A 17316-nucleotide genomic window follows, 5' to 3' on the forward strand; every position below is an offset into this window, starting at 1 on the left:
TAAGCCTTAGAGTAATTTACAAGCCAAGCCCACCTGGAGGCCTGGGAACCTGCACGCAGCAGTTCCTGGCTAAAGGCTGCCACTGGGCAGCTGGCTGAATGTCTAGATGACAGCCTCACCGAACCCCACGTGGGCATCAGCCAATGGGCCCACTGCTTCCAGGGGTGCAGAGGCTGCTTTTCCAGTTTGCCCTCCTCAACAACATCAGTTTTGTCTCCACTTAATTTTTGCTGTAGTTGAGTATCCTTAAAGTATGTTTAAGAGGAATGCGAGCTAAAAAATAAAAAAGGATAATAGTTTTTGTTCGATTTTATTTTTATTTTTAATGTTGGGGGGTCTCCCTATGATGCTCAAGCTGGTCTTGAACTCCTGGGTTTAAGTGATGCTCTTGCCTGAGTTTCCCAAAGTGTTAGGATTACAAGAGTTTATCACCACATCCAAGAAGAATGACAGTTTTGTTTGAAGCTGATCTCTTTGGTTGACTTTCTACAAGAAGATAATTCTTTGTGTTAACTTCTTCTTTGTTTAAAACTAGCTGATTAAGTCTCCAAAAAGCTAGGGAACTGTTGGCACAGTCCAAAGGATTCTACCTCTTTCTCTTCCTTTCCTTTACAGTCTGCAAAACCTGCAGCCACAAAGAACTAATTCCACAGTGGATGTGTTTTGCTTCCTTACATCTCGATATAGGGAGGAAGGGAAATGGGAAGTGGGGATGGGGGTGCGGGCCTGGGGAGAGTCCTGGAGATGGAAAGGAAATATCCTTCTGGGACTAAATTGCATTCAACATAATAAACTATCACCTTGAAATGAGTGTTCCAATTGAGTTTTGATGTAAACACTAATATTTCCTTCACTCTGCTATTCTCCTCTGAGCTCTCATGTATATTTCACCATGTGTCCTACCTACTCTTACACTCATACATCAAAAGATTGAGGGCAAGGAACCTGATTTTGAAAACATTATTCTTTTAAAGATTTATCCTCTCATCTTGACCACCTCCTTAGCTGGAAGGGAGAAGTTCTCCATAAATTATTTTAATGTGCTATGCAAAAGGAATCTTCTCACCTCTCCTTTCAAAAACTTTTCCACAAGTGAAATTAGATGGGGCCCTCAGTTCCATTTCTTTTATTTTTTCCATCTAAGCATAAATGGGAGAAGATACAAAAATAGAGGTGGGGGTGGAGACTGAACAGTTTGAGAATCTCACTGAAACTTGTGAGGAAGCCCAAAGGAAGGGGGCATTGGGTCTTGTTTAGCTGCAAAAGGGGACACCAACTATGGTTGTAGAACACATTCCTAGCAATGGGTGTAAAGACACGTTTCATCATGAAACTCTTAGCCTGGCCTGTGCTCTGTGTCATTCTAAGGTGTATGTTGTGCTAGTTTCAATTATGCTCAAAGCTGCAAGTTTCCATAGAGTCCACAGTGTCAGGGAGGAAAGCACAGAAGCCACTTGCGTCAGACTGCACCCTAACACCAGACCCCACCCAAATGTGAGTCTAACTTTCTCACCCTAGATGCCTGTCTTTGCGTCTTCCAGACTGAGAGACCCCCAGTGAAAAGAAGTCCATGACTCCCTGCTGCATGTCCTTATCTTCAGTCTCTCAGGTCCTTACCACATGCATAGAGGCAAAATCAGGATCAGTATCTTCTCACGCCTTTTCTGTTAGATTCTGACCAGCATAACCACTGTTTACAAACAGTACTGAGTAGTTTTCAAAAATTTTAATTTGCAAATGATATAATTTAATAGAACCAAGGCCCAAGAGTCCCTCCTTCCTTATAAAACATTAGTTTCCAGTTTAATGTCAAGAATTTTGAAAAAGGTCTTGGCTCAAAATGTTGTACCCTGACTTTGATAAAGGTCTTGGCTCAGAACATTGTACCCTGCTTAGTTTTCAACCCTTCATCCCTCTTCGCCCTATAGATGAGGTCTTCTGAGCTCTGCTTGTAGATTTAATGCATCACCAGATCCAGGACTGCCTGAGCAGCATCCTGGGAGACAGCCCACCCTTGCTGCCAGTTCAGCTTCCATCTCCTGTTCCAGCTGGGATTTGGGGCTGCCTCAGCAACCCCATCATTGATCCTAATTCTGATCACTGGACCCAAGCATCATCCCCATCCCTGAGCCTCTGCCTTGGCAAGCTGTGCTCCACAGCAGCCTCCCTGGGAACAGCTTTCTGCCTTGCTCCAGCTCTGCTGCATGCAGCCAGCTGGCAGCTGGAGCACTGGTGACTGACCTGAGGTGCCTCTGCGAGACATCACTGTCTGTAAAGAGAGCCACACCCTCCTTGGGTCTGCCCAGTGTCCCTCATGGCCAAGGCCAAAATGGGGTTTTTGGGTCACGGAGTTTTCCTGCTGTATTCTAGTCACTGTCTCAGCATGTGCTGTGAGTTCTATTGGTCGGTCCAGAGACCAGCCTTCCCAGTGGAAGTTCAGTTCCTGCTCTGTCCCTTCCTATCTCTTTCTAAGTGCTCCAACTATAAGAGTTATCCAGAGTGGCAAAGGCTCCGAGTCAGGATAGATGCTGTGTCATACAGCGATGGAGAGAAGCAAACAGAGGGCTGTTCCCCTGGGCTACAGCTAGTCCCCAAGGATGCCTTTTCCAGACTCTTGTCTCCTTCATTAAACCCAGCAGACTAGACGGCTTCCCATGGGGCCAAGAAGGAGGAAAGCCACACCGTGCTCTTAGAAAAGGTCCTAGGGAGCCACATTTCTTGGGCTCTGCAGTGGTGTGCCTGCACTCCACTGTAAAGCACTGCCTTCACACTCATTTTTATAAGATGTGAATGACAACTTTGGGTCTTATTAATCTGCTGTAAGGTTTCCTCCAGTCTCATGCTCAGAAAAGGTCATTTACAGAGCAGTCGATTATTTATTTATTTATTTGAAATGGAGTCTCACTCTGTCGCCCAGGTTGGAGTGCAATGGCACAATCTCGGCTCACTGCAACCTCTGCCTCCCAGGTTCAAGCGATTCCCCTGCCTCAGCCTCCCGAGTAGCTGGGATTACAGGCGCCCGCCACCACACGCAGCTAGGAGTTTCACCATGTTGACGAGGCTGGTCTTGAACTCCTGACCTCAGGTGATTCACCCACCTCGCCCTCCCAAAGTGCTGGGATTATAGGAGTGAGCCACCCAGCCGGCCACAGTTAGTGATCATTAATACGAGCTAGATCTTTAAAACCGTTCCTGAATTGAAAAAGATTTCATGAATGTTTTCGTGAAATGGGCTAACCGTGAGCCGGGTTTGGTCACTTGAATGTGTCATTTGTAGACAGGACTGGAAGACATTGCTTTAAATTTTTTTAACCACACACACAAAAAAACCCTGTTTCCTCAAGCCCCTTGTATTGGGGCCTACTGTAGGCGAAGGGGGCTGACCAAAGGAAGGAGGTGGCACTGATCCAGAGGCAGCTGAGTGAGGGGTGGAGAGGAGCCCGCCGTAGAGCGGGAAGCAGCGGCGGAACGCGGGCCCACCAGCGACCCCAGCGCAACCCGGCGCGTTCCCAGATGCTGCAGGGTGACTGAAGCCGCCGGCCCGGCTTCTGCGCTCATTTGTGGAGTTTTGTCTCCCCTTGGTGGGAAGTCCGGGGAACTGCAACTCACCTGGCCGCCTTCCCGGCTGAGGTCCCAGGGCACAGCTCCTCTGTAGGGAACGTTCCGGCGGACACACACCCCTTCCCTGGTGGCTGTGTCAACAGTTGATCTGTGGCAGCGGACCGGGCGGAGGGTCCAATGGGAGAAGGGGCGGCCAGCTGGTCCTCAGGGGCCACTCCAGAGCCACCAGGTGTGGGTGCCCCTCCCCATGCTAGATAGCCGGGGCAGGAGAACTGTGCTTCCTGAATTCCCGTCCGGGGGGAACTGGCCTCGGTGGAGGCTCCGGGAACGGGACTTCCGGGCCGGGCCGGAGGGGAAGTGTCAGGAAGCGCTCAGGCTTTAGTGAGCCTGGAGGGAGGGGAAGGCTGAGGTCTCCTCTGCCTCCGCAGCCACATGGCCTGGCACGGGGCAGGCAGGCAGTAGATTAAGCAGGCTTTATTCTCGTGCTGGAAACATTTCCTGGAAGCTTGGGTGGTATATGAACAACTGCAGAGTTAAGCTGAGACGCTGTCTGGCCATTTAGGCCGGAACCCACGAGCAGCCCAAGCTCCTGCTTCTGCCCACACTCACGGCCAAGTCGCCTTTGCCCGAAGCTCCCTCCTCTCCTGGCCCCACCCACCCTTCAGGTCCCGCTGCAGCCGTTTCCCACCCTCCCCTGGAAAATTCACTCAGAGGCTGAATCCCTCTACAACTGCTGCTCCAGCCTGTGGGTCCCGCCTCTTTCTTGTGACTCCTTTCTTCTTAAAATCACTCGCCCTCATCTGTCCCTCCCCTCCTGACAGGAGAAACTCCATCCTCGTTGGGACTGAGGACCTTCGTGCCCGCAGCATCTGGTCTCCTCAGAGTGCTGGAACACAGCTGCCTGCCCAGGACCCTTGGGCCAGCAGCACCCTGCCTGCCTCTGCCTGCCAAGGAGGGGCCACGGCCTGGGTGGATAAGGAAGGGAGTGGGACCCTGGCTTGCCCCAATTCCACTCCTGCCAATGGCTACTCTCCTTGTAGAGGAAACCGACTCTAGGACCAGGTAACAGACTGGAAATTTAAACCACAGCCACTTCCCAACAGTAGAGACATCACTTTGACTCTCAGAGTAATGGGCTTGCAATGCTGAAGAGCCTTAAAAAAAAATCCCAGTCTTGCCCCATCCTCTCCTTTCATGGAAGAGGTTGTCAAGGCCTAGAGAGGGTACTAGGACTTGAAGGAGGTTTCTTGTTAGTTCAAGGAATCAAACTTATATCTCTGACATAAGTCCTGCAATATTTTCATTAGCCAGGCAAAAGCCAATTCCCAGTTCGGATTATGGTATCCAGCAACAACTAAGTCATTCTATGTCCTCCTGCAAGTCATGGGAAAACCCTCAGGCTCAAATCATCTGTCATATGAGGTTGCGCCTCGTCTCCCATGTCCCTGTGAAGTTGTTTGTTTGTTCTGGTTTTCTTTTGAGATGGAGCCTCACTCTGTCACCCAGGCTTGCATACAGTGGCGTGATCTTGGCTCACTGCAACCTCCTTCTCTGGGGTTCAAGCCATTCTCCTCCCTCAGCCTCTCAATTAGGTGGGATTACAGGTACATGCCATCACGCCTGGCAAATTTTCTTGTATTTTTAGTGAAGACAGAGTTTCACCATGTTGGCCATGCTGGTCTTGAACTCCTGACCTCAGGTGATCCACCCGCCTTGGCCTCCCGAAGTGCTGAGATTATAGGCGCGAGCCACCATGCCTGGCCAGTGAAGTTGTATTGAGATAATACCTGTGAAAGTTATCTAAAAGGTAAAACCACTATACAAATAAAATAGAAAAGTAACAATAAGCCATGACATTCCGTGGGAAAGAATCCCTCAGTTCTGACTCTTTCCCTATTGCTCCCTTATGGTATAACGTGCTTAAATTTGCAGAGCACTTCCATATACAGCCACACATTCTCACAACGATCTTTTGAAGATGTGTGATTAATACCATTTTCCAGATGAAGAAACTGAGGCTCTAGGAGATGAAGTCACTGTCATTTGCTCAGAGATCTGCAGAGTAAAGGATGTGGCTTGGAATTTGAATAGGGTCTTCCAAACCGAGACTCCAGGCTCCTCCTGCTGCCAATCACTCTTCAATATTAAAGGAGCCACTGGCGCTACTCACTTTGTGGGACTCCTCTGGGGTTGAAATGAGAAACTTCCGAATCTGGGAGCTCTCATGCCAGACCCTGGCTGAATCCTTGAGAGGACTCAGGGACAGCAGAATGTCAACTCCTCCTTCAAGGGGAGCAAATCATAGGCTGAAGGAAACTTTAGAGCTGCACTAGCCTGACTTTCTTATTTCACCAAGGCATAAACACATCCAGGAGGAGAAGATGTCTTAAGTCAGTGGCATAAAGCACTTCCTAATGCCCAAAGTCCACCTGGACAAAGTGGCTTCGTGGATGAAGTCAGTGTCCTGAAGCTTCATGTTGCCTCTTTCACTGGCCCTTCCTGTGCCATCACCTCTTTCTGCAGGATCAGAGATGTCATTCCTGATCCCTGACATGGCTCATGCCCAGGTCTACCTACTTCCATGGTAAAATGCTGTCCAACCTCCCTTTCAAAATTACCTCCTCTGGGAAAAATGCTTGTCATGTATTTCTGCAAAGTTCTAGCAACTCTTCCCTATGGTATCTAGGGAGGTCTGAAGGGTGGTTATCTTTGGAGGTGCAGTTGTGAATGATTATTATTTTCTTCTCTATAATTGCATTATTTCCATGTTTCTTTTTAAATTTTAACAATAATAATTCATTTATTTATATGACTCTCTTTAGGCCTTTTCTCAGCATATCGTTCCAACCAAAATTGATCTGATAAACTTATTTATTTTAAAGCAGTGAAGATTGATACTGACAGATGGTGTTTTTATTCCAGGCTCAGCATCACAATCTAGCATACTTCTTTAAGCTGAAGCATTGACCTTCTGAATTGGAATCCCAGACATTATGCTTTATTGGGAATAGAGCTTAGAATTGGGGCACAGTGGGTGTGGGCATAGGGAGATGAAGAAGCCTTTAAACTCTATTTTTTTTTTCCTTAATAGATCAGAAGAAAATTCTCATTCATTAGAATTTCATTTATGTATGGGAGATTTCGGCCAGCAAAAGTCTATGCCCGAATGGTAAAGGAAAAGGCCGTCTATCTCTCAGCCTGTCTTGTGAGCAGGGAGGACACTGCTGCCTCTTCCAGTACATTCTTCATCAAAATTGATATGCTCTGTTCTCTCAGCACTCTCTTGCTTAAGTTCTGGTACACACAAAACACATGCTCGAGAATTAGCTGGCACAAACAGTTGATATGTTGCTTTATGTAATGTGAATTTACATGTTCACAGGAGGGCCTGTCAGGGTAACTGGATTCAAAGACTTACACTAATGAGGAAAAATCTAGGTACTTGACACATAAATACTGGAGATCTTTTTCAGCAGATGGACATTTCGGCATTCCTCGAATATATGTATGCATAAGTTAGCACATCTGGTTGACATTTTACTTGTTTGGGTTAGCCCCAGTTCCTCACAGGCTCGTTTTTTCCATGCTTGTGTCAGACAAAACTGTGAAGGGTCAAGGTGCCCTAGGAGAAACCTACACATACTAAAGAGGTAGGTAGCATCAGTCCAGAATCCTTAAGCAAGTGACTAACTGAAACTTAGTTCACAGTGAGAGACAGAAAGAGGCAAACAGAATCAGGAGAGAGTTACTTACATTATCACAGAACATTATAATTTGGAGCTAGATGGATCAGAGAGTGTTTGAGATCATCAAATCTACCATCTTAAATTGTAGAAGAAACTCACACTCAGATTTACCAAGCCATTAGCAAGGAGACAGCGATGTAGTGAAAAGAACAACAGCTTTGGAGCCTGAGAATATATACCTGAATTTTACTTGCTTTGTGTAATAAGTGGATTAACCTTCAGTAAGTCATTTAAACTTTCAAAGTCTCAATCTTCCCAACTCCAAAATGGGGATAAGAATAATATATACCTAACCTGAACTATTTATAAGTGAAAATGAAACCACGAAACCATGCAAGAAAATTCTTAACATGGTCCCTCGGTGGCTCACGCCTGTAATCCCAGCACTTTGGGAGGCTGAGACGGGTGGATCACAAGGTCAAGAGATTGAGACCATCCAGGTCAACATGGTGAAACCCCGTCTCTACTAAAAATACAAAAAATTAGCTGGGCATGGTGGTGCGTGCCTGTAATCCCAGCTACTCGGGAGGCTGAGGCAGGAGAATTGCCTGAGCCCAGGAGGCGGAGGTTGCGGTGAGCCGAGATTGCGCCATTGCACTCCAGAGCGAAACTCCGTCTCAAAAAACAAAACAAAACAAAAAAACATGGTCCCTGATACATGGTAGGCGCTTTATTTATTTGTCTAAGTGACAGAATGCAAACTAGAAACAAGATCACTCATGGTTTAGTGCTGTTTCCCTCATGCAGCAGTGGAAGGTTCATCTCAGCATTGCTTGGAAGAACTTGTCCAAGTACAAGTGCCATTGGCTCCTTTTCACAGAAGAATGGAGGTTATGCGCAAGACCAGAGCTGGGGTGCAGGGGCGAGTGGCGATTTGTGTGTGTTCGAACCTGAGTGAAGACACCCCGGAACGATGTGTAAGACACTATGAAAATAAAGGTGTGTGTGCGACTACACAGATGTGAGTGCAAATGGGGCTTGAAGCTATGTGTGTGCCCTAAAGCATATATAGAGTGTGTGAGAGCATGTGTGTGTGCATGCAAGTTTCTGAAGGGGACAAATGGCAGCGTCTTCACAGCACTCCTGTTTCCTGGGCATGTTTCTACAAGTCTGGGTGGTATCACAAACACAAAGGCACAGGTGACAAAGACCATTAACTCTTAGAAATGCCATATAATAATTATCATGATAGAATCGCTCTTTCATTGCAGAGCCTAATTTGAGAGCCAGCTCAGAGGAGGAGGAAGACACGTGAATGATTCCGGCACCATCCAAGCTGACGCTGTGGCTCTAGCTGGGAGAAGAAAAAAACTACCGTTTCCTGATGAGCAAACACCAGTCCCCAGCTCCCTGCTAAATTCCACTTCTAACAAGTAGTGGGGGCTGTTTAGTTGGTGTCCTTAGTACATATTAACAATAAATAAAGCTTCAATAAATATGCAAAGCAAAAACTAATTTAAATTGACATTTGTGTCGGGTGGGGTGAGAGAGTCCGTTCCACCATAAAGTGATTTAGGATATATTACCACGGGCATCTGCATTACAAATTTACCTCTCATTACAGCTATGTTAACGGGAAAAGGCAGCTTCTCAACAACATGCAAGGCAGAGTTTATTAGCATAAATTTGCATAATAATTAGCTCTGCAGCAAGCAAAGGCTGTCGTGTCTTTCAAACAGGCAACTTCCAATGTCAATTTTCTGTGCTTCACTGCTTGTCCCTGTTCTGTCTAAAGCTCCTGGAACCCCCTGGCCCTTCTTCTGCTAGATGGTAAATTCTCCCACCCTGGTGCATTTTAGGCTCAAGAGTTCACAATCTACCCAGCTTCTCTTGGGAGAAAGCCAATGCTGGGCTCCGCCCAGGGATGCGGTGACAGAGCCTGGCCTACAGTTCTCTATCCTGCAGACAAGGGGGGCTGGCTACAAACACTCACTCTCTGCTTTCAAAGCCTATGCAGACAGATAATGTATCAGTGTGACTAATTCTACAGAAGGTGCAACTGAAAATATTTAGGTGATTTTTGGAATGCATAAATCCAAGTTGTTTATCAGCAATTTTCTTTATAATTATGTTGTGTCTAAGCTAATATTATAATTAGTTCCCATTGCCTGGGCTCATGCTGGCTGGGTGGTCAGGGCAGGCAGCTGAAATAAATGAAAATTGTACCAGGGATAAAGCCAAGGGAGCAGGGGCTGGGGGTCAAGTGATGTTGGTTCTCTGGATTCTTGTCAGGACCACAGGTGGGCAGGAGAGTTCATACCCTGAGCTCAAATATGCTTCTGCAAACTTAGTGGCAGCCTTCAATCTTCTGAGACACAGGACACATCCTTCTCCAGCAAGCCAGGCAAGCAGGCAAGCAGGCAAGGCCTTTCCCAGCCACTGAGATGCATCTCGATGTTCACCTACAGAGGGAGCTTGGGAGAGACAATGTGATCTCCCAGCAGGGTACGTTCTTAAAGGGTCCAATGAGATGATGTTTTAAAATATATCCAGATATGTCTCATCTATTAACATAAAATATACTAGGTTGATATGAGGCAGGTACAGGCTAAGACAGGCAGCTCATCAAAGACGATGGTTTTGCCCCATCCAAGCTCAGTGGGTTGGATGCAGACAGGCAAAGCCTCTACTGTGCTTCAAGGAAACCAGTGTAGAACTGACATCTGAGAGAGAGAGAGAGAGAGAGAGAGAGGGAGGGAGGGAGGGAGGGAGGGAGGGAGAGAGAGAGAGAGAGAGGTTCTCACTAGAGAGAGAGAGAGAGAGAGAGAGAAAGAGAGAGAGAGAGAGAGAGAGAGAGAGAGAGAGAGAGAGAGAGAGAGAGAGAGGTTCTCACTAGCTCCGAAAAGGGTTTTGCAACATTTGGGTGTGTGGTGGGAGTGATTGTGTAAAGCATATAGAGGAGGCCCTTTTTCACAAGTGGAGTGATGTAAGAAGTACAATGTATTGAGTGGCTCCTATGTTTGAGACGTAGTCTTATATTTAGATGTATAAAACGAGCCTTGAAGATTTTTCTGATTCCAAAGCACAAATTCTGTTTTAGCAGGGACTTAAGGAAAAATCACTGGCCCCGGAGTCAGACACAGACTTGCACGCTAGCACCACCTGCTGAGTGAGGCAGGCAAGTCACTCCCAGAAACTCAATTTTCCCAAATGCGAATGTAGATAATAGTGAGAGGTTACAGGTGGAACAAGTACTTTCTTGTCTGGCCCATTAGTTGTTCATTTTTAAAAGTGATGGAGAGAGTTTTAGACCCTTTTATAGTTTAGCCAAATATCTGGCATCCTCTCAAAAAAAAAATACTGCAGCTACAAACATTCATCCCAAAGTCTGAGGATTGAGCACTCCTGAGACCCCTATACTTTTACTCCTAAAATCCTGCAAATCCAAGAGCAAATCTTCCCAATATCGCCCAATCCTCTTATTGTGTAAATGTAAACTGGACTCAGAAAGGATAAAATGCTTGCCCAAAGTCACAGAGTCAGCCGTAGTGAAGTCAGGACTGCTATGTGCAGGAAGGCTCCTTACCACCAATTGCTCCTAAGTGATTCCCAAATGGTCACTGTGTACCTGTTTGCAGTACTCAGACTCGATGGGCCAAATGATGTCATGCGATGGGAATTTAAAGACCACCTGCTGGAGGGTGAGATGGGGAGAGACCACTAATGAGTACTGGCTTCTTTAACGGCCGTGAAAATATTCTAGAATTAAATAGGGGCAATCGGTGCAAAACGTTGGACTATACTAAAAACTACTAAATTGCACGCTTCAAAATGATGAATTTTATGGTATGTGAATTATATCTCAATTTAAAAATAAACCTACTGTGACAATCACTCAAAATGCTATTAAAGAACTTTGCATTTAAGAAAATAAATGAGACTAAACATTTAAAATAACTCAAAGGCAGTGGTGGCATAATTATTCTGTAAGTTTTAGGAGGATTCAAAGCAGTTAGAAGGAGAAAATAGAACATCTAGATGGAGTTAACCAAAGCAAATGAATGAACCTCTGACTCATACATGTGGGATAACACCCAAAGGGAAATGCATCCTCAAACCTACCCTACTTACCTCTAGGGACTGCTTGACGTCTGGATGTGGAATAAGTCCGTAAAGTATGAAACGTGTTTTGGCACTACTCCATACTCACCAATTAGAGGAGGAGAGTGTGCTGTGTATTGCAGGGGAATTCAAGCCGACGGTACTCAGTTGACTCTGAGTGCAGTGCTGGTTTAGGGAGGGGACAAACGGTGGGCCCCGGGCAATTGGGGACAGGTGTCCCAGTGGGCTTGGACTTCGTGCACCACTGCACGTCCCTCCATCAAACACATGGGAACTCGAAGTACCCAAGAGTGAGCGACAGAGATTTAGTAGAGGTGTTGAGTCTTGTGACACTGGTTTTACTGAGACAGCACGTTTCAGCCAGGAGAACATTGCCAGAGACGAGGGTTGGCATGAAGACAGATTATGCTGGAAGCCACTGTGGGTGACCAGTGTGAGAGGAAGGAATGGTGAAACCCGGAAGGAGGAAGCCGACACAAAGAGAGCTCTCGGTGAGTCACCTCGGTGAAGCTGACGTTCAAGTGAGGCTCAGTCCTGAGCATCCTCCTGAGGAGCCAGGTAAGTTACACCTCAGAATTACCTGCCTGAGGGATGGAGGGGGAAGAACACACCCTCCATTTCTGCTTCCCCCATTGTCATGGGTTCTTAACTGCCTCAGGCTCTGGTTAATACCTGAGCTCTCCCAAGTTTCCTTCAGGCACCAGTCAAGCCCTGGGGCAGAAAAGCCAGGTGCAGCCCAGGTGAGGTGCTCTTAGTTTGCATCTGCAAGGCGCTCATAAAAGGAGGACAGAACTGGTGTGAGTAGGGCGCAGCATGGTGCTGGAGATGATGGATTTCCACGGACCAGTGGGACCAAAGAGGACAGTGCCAAAGGGCTCTCCTAGCAGAACTCCAAAAACAGCAACCCAAGGCTCACAGCACAGGGAGCTGGGGGCAGTCCTTAGCACCATTCGAATGAGTCGCCCCAAAGCTGAAGTCAGTAATTGTCCTGCCATTTACACCAGCCAGAGAAACTAGACTGCAGGCTCCTTGAGGGTAAGAACTACATCAGCTCCATTTACCCCTGAGATCTCTGCCTGCAGACTTGTGCCTGCCACATGACAGGCTCTCAGTAAATCGCTAGTGAATGAATGCGAAGTCACCGTGTTGCCAGGAATGTGAAATATCTGCTGGTCTTGACATCCTAACCTTCCACAATGCTTCTGCCAAATGATTATACACAAATGCAATAAACAGTTACTATTTATTGACCCAGATACATGGCTATGTACTTTATATATATTAGCTCACTGAAAACTCACAAGACCCCTTAAAAGAAGAGCAATAAATTATCGTACTTGTTCTGTGAATAAAGAAAAAGGCTTACAACACCGGCCCAAGGTCACAGAAGTGGTAAATAGCATACCCTGGGTTGAAGACCAGTTTGACTTATTCCAGATGAATATTCTTCAATATTCATCCATCTTCCATCCCATGCCATCCATTCTCTACATGAATGACTCCAGTAATGGGAATCTCATTCATTATTTGCTGAGATAGCTCATTCAATCTTTACAGAGCCCTTGGGGCCATACAGAATAAGTCAATCCACATTTCTTTCTTTCAATATGCAAATCTACTTGAAACGTCTATATCTTTCTAGAGCTCATTTCAAATGATAATCTTTTATTTTTCTAAGACCACCAAGTAAAATAGCTACTTTTCTTCCTTGACATCTGGACTCAGATGTTATATCTGGGGTTTGTGTGTCATATATGAGCTGGACCAGAAGACTTCTAAAGTCCTTCTCAAGTAAGAAATTTTGTGTCTCTGGCTCTAGTAAAGCAGTGGCCCCTCTCATGACTTTGACTGCCAGGAAACTAAGCGTTTTAGTATCTCTATGTTAAGCATAATCTGGTATTACTTGATTATAATCTGTTGCTGTGTGTTCCAGCTCCCTTTAGAGGCAGAAGAAAGCATAAACTCTTAGCCTGTGGTGGGGGCATATGCAGACTTTCCAGGCCAGACTTCAGAGGTCCTTGAGGTTGGCTCCCAGGAGGATGGAAGAGAGGCCTGGGGAGAGTAAAGGATGCCCACCAGCTCTGGTCAGGGCTCTTGCCCCCAGGCTCCTATATGAACCTTTGGTTCACAGATCGAGTCAGGCAGGATATTCCTGCTGTTGTTGGTTTTTTACATACTCTTGCAAAAATATGATGAGAATGTTAAATCCAGTCCTCTCCATAATCATGCATCATTGTCTATGTGTTACATCATTTGTAACACAGGCGTCTAACGCTTTAAAATGCAGCTATAGGTGGAAACAGTCCTATTAGAAGCCACATCTCTCAGCCCCATTTCAAGAGCTGTCAGTAATGAGAAGCAAAGTTAAATAACCATGCACAGAATCATGCCCACCCTGTCCGTCTACCATCATACTTTCTCACAGGCATCCTCAGCTCATCTGGAAGTGGCATCTAGGGCAAGTGCTGGGGGACAGGAGGGCAGAGAGCAGAGAGGAAGAAAGTATGTGTGAGGTGGACATCAACCTCTCACATGTCCCCACCCTGCCCTGTCAGCCCAGCTGCATTTTGTCACAGGCTGAGTAGCAGACGAGGCTCACCTCCTTCCCATACCCCCTTTCTTAATGTAGCTGCAAGAGTGAAAAATACTGACACTGACAGATATCAGAGGTGACTATAGGATCAATATTTCTATGACACTGTCAGGATTGGTTTGGCAATCTGCTGTGTGCTCACCAGCCTTTCATTCATTATGAGGTCAAACAGAAGCCACGTTTCTCCAAAGACAAAACCACGACAGAGCTCGCTGGGTCTCAGGGCCTTCTCAATGAAGCCTTTCACTGGGACAATGCCCTGCAGTAGGCGAATCTCTGCATCCTTCTGACAACTTCCTAGAGAAAGGAGGCCATTTTCCAAGAGCACTGGGGGATGAGCAGTGGGGACCGTGCTGCGCCTCATGCTGGGGTTTGATGCTGCCCGGAAGTTTGATGCTGACTGCTGCTTCGCTGCAGGGGATTTGCTCTGAAGCTGGACACTGCCCTGTGTACACAGTGAGAGGCTGATCCCTCTCACCCCTTACCCCCCAAGAAAAGTCTTGGCAAGGAAAAAGCACGATCCATCTGCTCTGGGGATGGATCTGACAACTTAATCAGGAGGAAGAAATTCTTCTGAGCCATCCCAGGACACCTGATCCTCCCACTTTCCCATCCCTGAGGCACCCTTCAACTTGGGGAGCTGTACTCAGAGAGCAGGAGACCCAGGCTTAGGGGAGCTTGGTCCTGCCAAAGCCTGGGCTCTTGGATTCATAAGCCAGTGTGGAAACCAGAAGGAATCTTCAGTAATCAGATGTCCACCCAAATCCAAACCAGCCTGTTCTTTTTTCCTTTTTATTCAGTTAGTTGAATGATAAACCAAATATCTGTTCTTTGGAATGATTTGAAGAATATAAAATATCTAATGTAAAATCTGTAATCTCTGTATCTCCCATGTACATTGGTATTGCTAATATTTAGAATTTTAGAAATATGCTGTATATTCTTCCGTACTTTATTCTTGGTTTGTTACTTTTATATAAACATATATAAAACTCTGTACATTTTTTTATTTATTTCATACAATAAGGTGGTGGATAGACATTATTTTGTGCTGAATTTACTTAATATTTTGTAGACACACTTTCAAGTCAATGCATGCATATCTTTGGAAAACAAATTGGCTGCTTCCGTCTAATTCTATATTAACTTTTCTGAATAGTTTGCCCCCCTTCCCTATTCCAAACATTTTTCTACCTGAATTCCTCAGGTTTTGAAAGGCAGGTGATGTCTGGGCTAAATTGCTGGCACTTCTCCACTCCTCTGTGCTATGTGAGACTCCATCCTGCATAGGTTCACTCACACCACCCACTTCCACCTGCAAAGAAAAATGTCCCTGCATATGGGGTTCCATTTAAGATGCGGGGAAAGCAAGGCTTCAAGAGGAGATGTTGTACAAGACTGCAGAATGTTAGACCAGAAGTGGCTGTGAACGTCATGCAAACGCAAGCAGCTGTCCAGGCTTGATTCTTCCCCTTGGCTGGCTTCCTCCTCTGTAACCAGAAAGACTCCTCAGAGTACTGCCCCAAGTCTCAAATGAGATGCACCCTGTACAATCATGTGTGAATGCAAGCCGTCATCATCCTCATCATTGCCATCATCATCATCATGAAGATGTGGAAGCTCGGAGAAGCTAAGTGACTAACAGACAGTATCATCTTTCTGAGTGGCGGTTCTCTGAGTGACACTAGGGTGGACTTCTGAGTTTTCCTTAAGGCTCTGTGAGCTCATTTAGAACTCAACCCTGCCTAGATATCAGGAAGGTTGGGGTTGCCCAAGGGAATCTGGAAGAGATCTGTGCCCCATCAAGCCGAGGAACAAGTGCTGGGACTGCCCGGTGACTCGGAGCTCATCACATGGAATGAAGTTCAGGGCTTTCCAGCTCTGTCCTCATTTTCCCCATAGGCTCAGTGTGATACCTTTCTGAGTGGGAAGTGGAAAGCAATCTGAAATCAAGAGTAAAGTAAAGCAAGATCCTTGCCTAATGACACTCGCAAAACTGGATTCCATACAATTTTGAAACTGTAATGCAAAAAGTGAAATTCTAAAATCAATAGAAGGAAATGTCGGAGCTTGTCTCTGTGAACTAGAACTCAGTAAGAATTTTTTGAATTACTATAAATAACTTCAAAAGCAAAAAGCACAAGGAAAAATGATGACTGAGGATGACAGAATTAAGAATTTCTGTTCAATGAAGGAAGCACAAGAAATGTGTTAACAGTTGACTCATTGGGATAAGACATTTGCAATGCATAAAACACCAAGGAATGAATACTTTGTTTCTACAAAGAAAATCTTCAAATCAATAAGAAAAAGAAAAGACTCTTAATGGAATATAGGCAGAAGATGCAAACAGACGATTTAAATATAAAACGCAAATGCCTATTGGCCACAAATACTCAGATAAATACAGACTAAAAGAACAAGAATGTGGAATAAAACCACTTTACACATAATTTGCTGGGGAAAATTGGAAAGCTGGATAATGGCAAGAATTGGAGGGAATACAGGAAAAATGAGAAGCCTCATGGAAGCAGCTATTCTAGGGAGGAATCTGCAGCTCTTAGACTGAGTAAATTACATCCCTACGACCTGGCAATTTCACTTCTGGGTATATCTCAGGCCCCAAGTATTATGGGCGTCCTGAAGTGGGGATGTGCAAGGATGTCTGCTGCAGTGTTGTGTAGGGAAGGGGCCTGGACCCACTGGAGTGCACAGCAAGCAGGGGTCCGTAGGCAGCAGGTGTGGACGCACCAAGCACTCCACAGTGACTGCGCGCGGTGAACTCAAGGTGCCACAGCTGCCTGGACGATCTGATAAACATGAGGCCAAGGAGATACCCAACACAGCTTCGCCTAGGTTGTTCCATGAAAACAGGTGAACATCTACGTGCTTTCCACACTGGACACGCAAACATGGCTACAAAACAGAAACACTGCATGTGTGCAGGGACTACAGCAGAGAATGCAGATAAGAGAAATGAGCAAAGGAGTGAGCAGGTCCTTGTGTAAACCAGTGACAAAGAAAGGAATATATTTCAGGCATTAGCCTGTGCCAGAGTGAAATAGAAATAATAAAATAAAAGGCAACATGCTTTGGAAGTTGACAGACCGGGGTCTACCCCTGCTCAATGACTCCTGCTGTCTCCTCCTCTAGTGAGGAGGCAGACAATCCTGCTAAATCACCTTTGGCTAAAGTTCTGTGATGCACCACGGGCAGCTAGCTCCCTTAGCGCGGCAGGGCTCGTTTTTACAGGGCTGCACTAGCTCTGATCAGACACAAGAGGGCGCGCCCTGCCCGTGGATCTTAAGAATCTTGGCTGTCACTCCAAACTTGACATAAACCCAGAAATCTCTT

The 17316-nt window shown here is 46.0% G+C and overlaps 1 protein-coding gene and 1 long non-coding RNA gene across 23 annotated transcripts in view; one reads left to right on the plus strand and one right to left on the minus strand.

Annotated features, from left to right (window-relative positions):
- The window catches only part of OPCML (opioid binding protein/cell adhesion molecule like), a 1172302-nt gene that overhangs the window by 681020 nt on the left and 473966 nt on the right, over positions 1-17316 (minus strand). For 2 of the 22 annotated variants that reach the window (XM_078339865.1, XM_035264020.3), the window contains exon 1: positions 3610-3837. The exons of the other annotated variants lie outside the window; for them this stretch is intronic. The gene's annotated coding sequence lies outside the window, so the exon portion shown is untranslated. Of the gene's footprint in view, positions 1-3609; positions 3838-17316 lie in introns of those variants that run through there. 22 annotated transcript variants of the gene reach the window in all.
- On the plus strand, positions 3900-8746 carry LOC118145590 (uncharacterized). Its single transcript, XR_004730870.3, has 3 exons — positions 3900-4093; positions 4383-4623; positions 8519-8746. It is a non-coding gene; the product is annotated as an uncharacterized LOC118145590 (long non-coding RNA).

The sequence above is a fragment of the Callithrix jacchus genome, chromosome 10 (assembly GCF_049354715.1).
Source record: "Callithrix jacchus isolate 240 chromosome 10, calJac240_pri, whole genome shotgun sequence".
Lineage (NCBI taxonomy): Eukaryota > Metazoa > Chordata > Mammalia > Primates > Cebidae > Callithrix > Callithrix jacchus.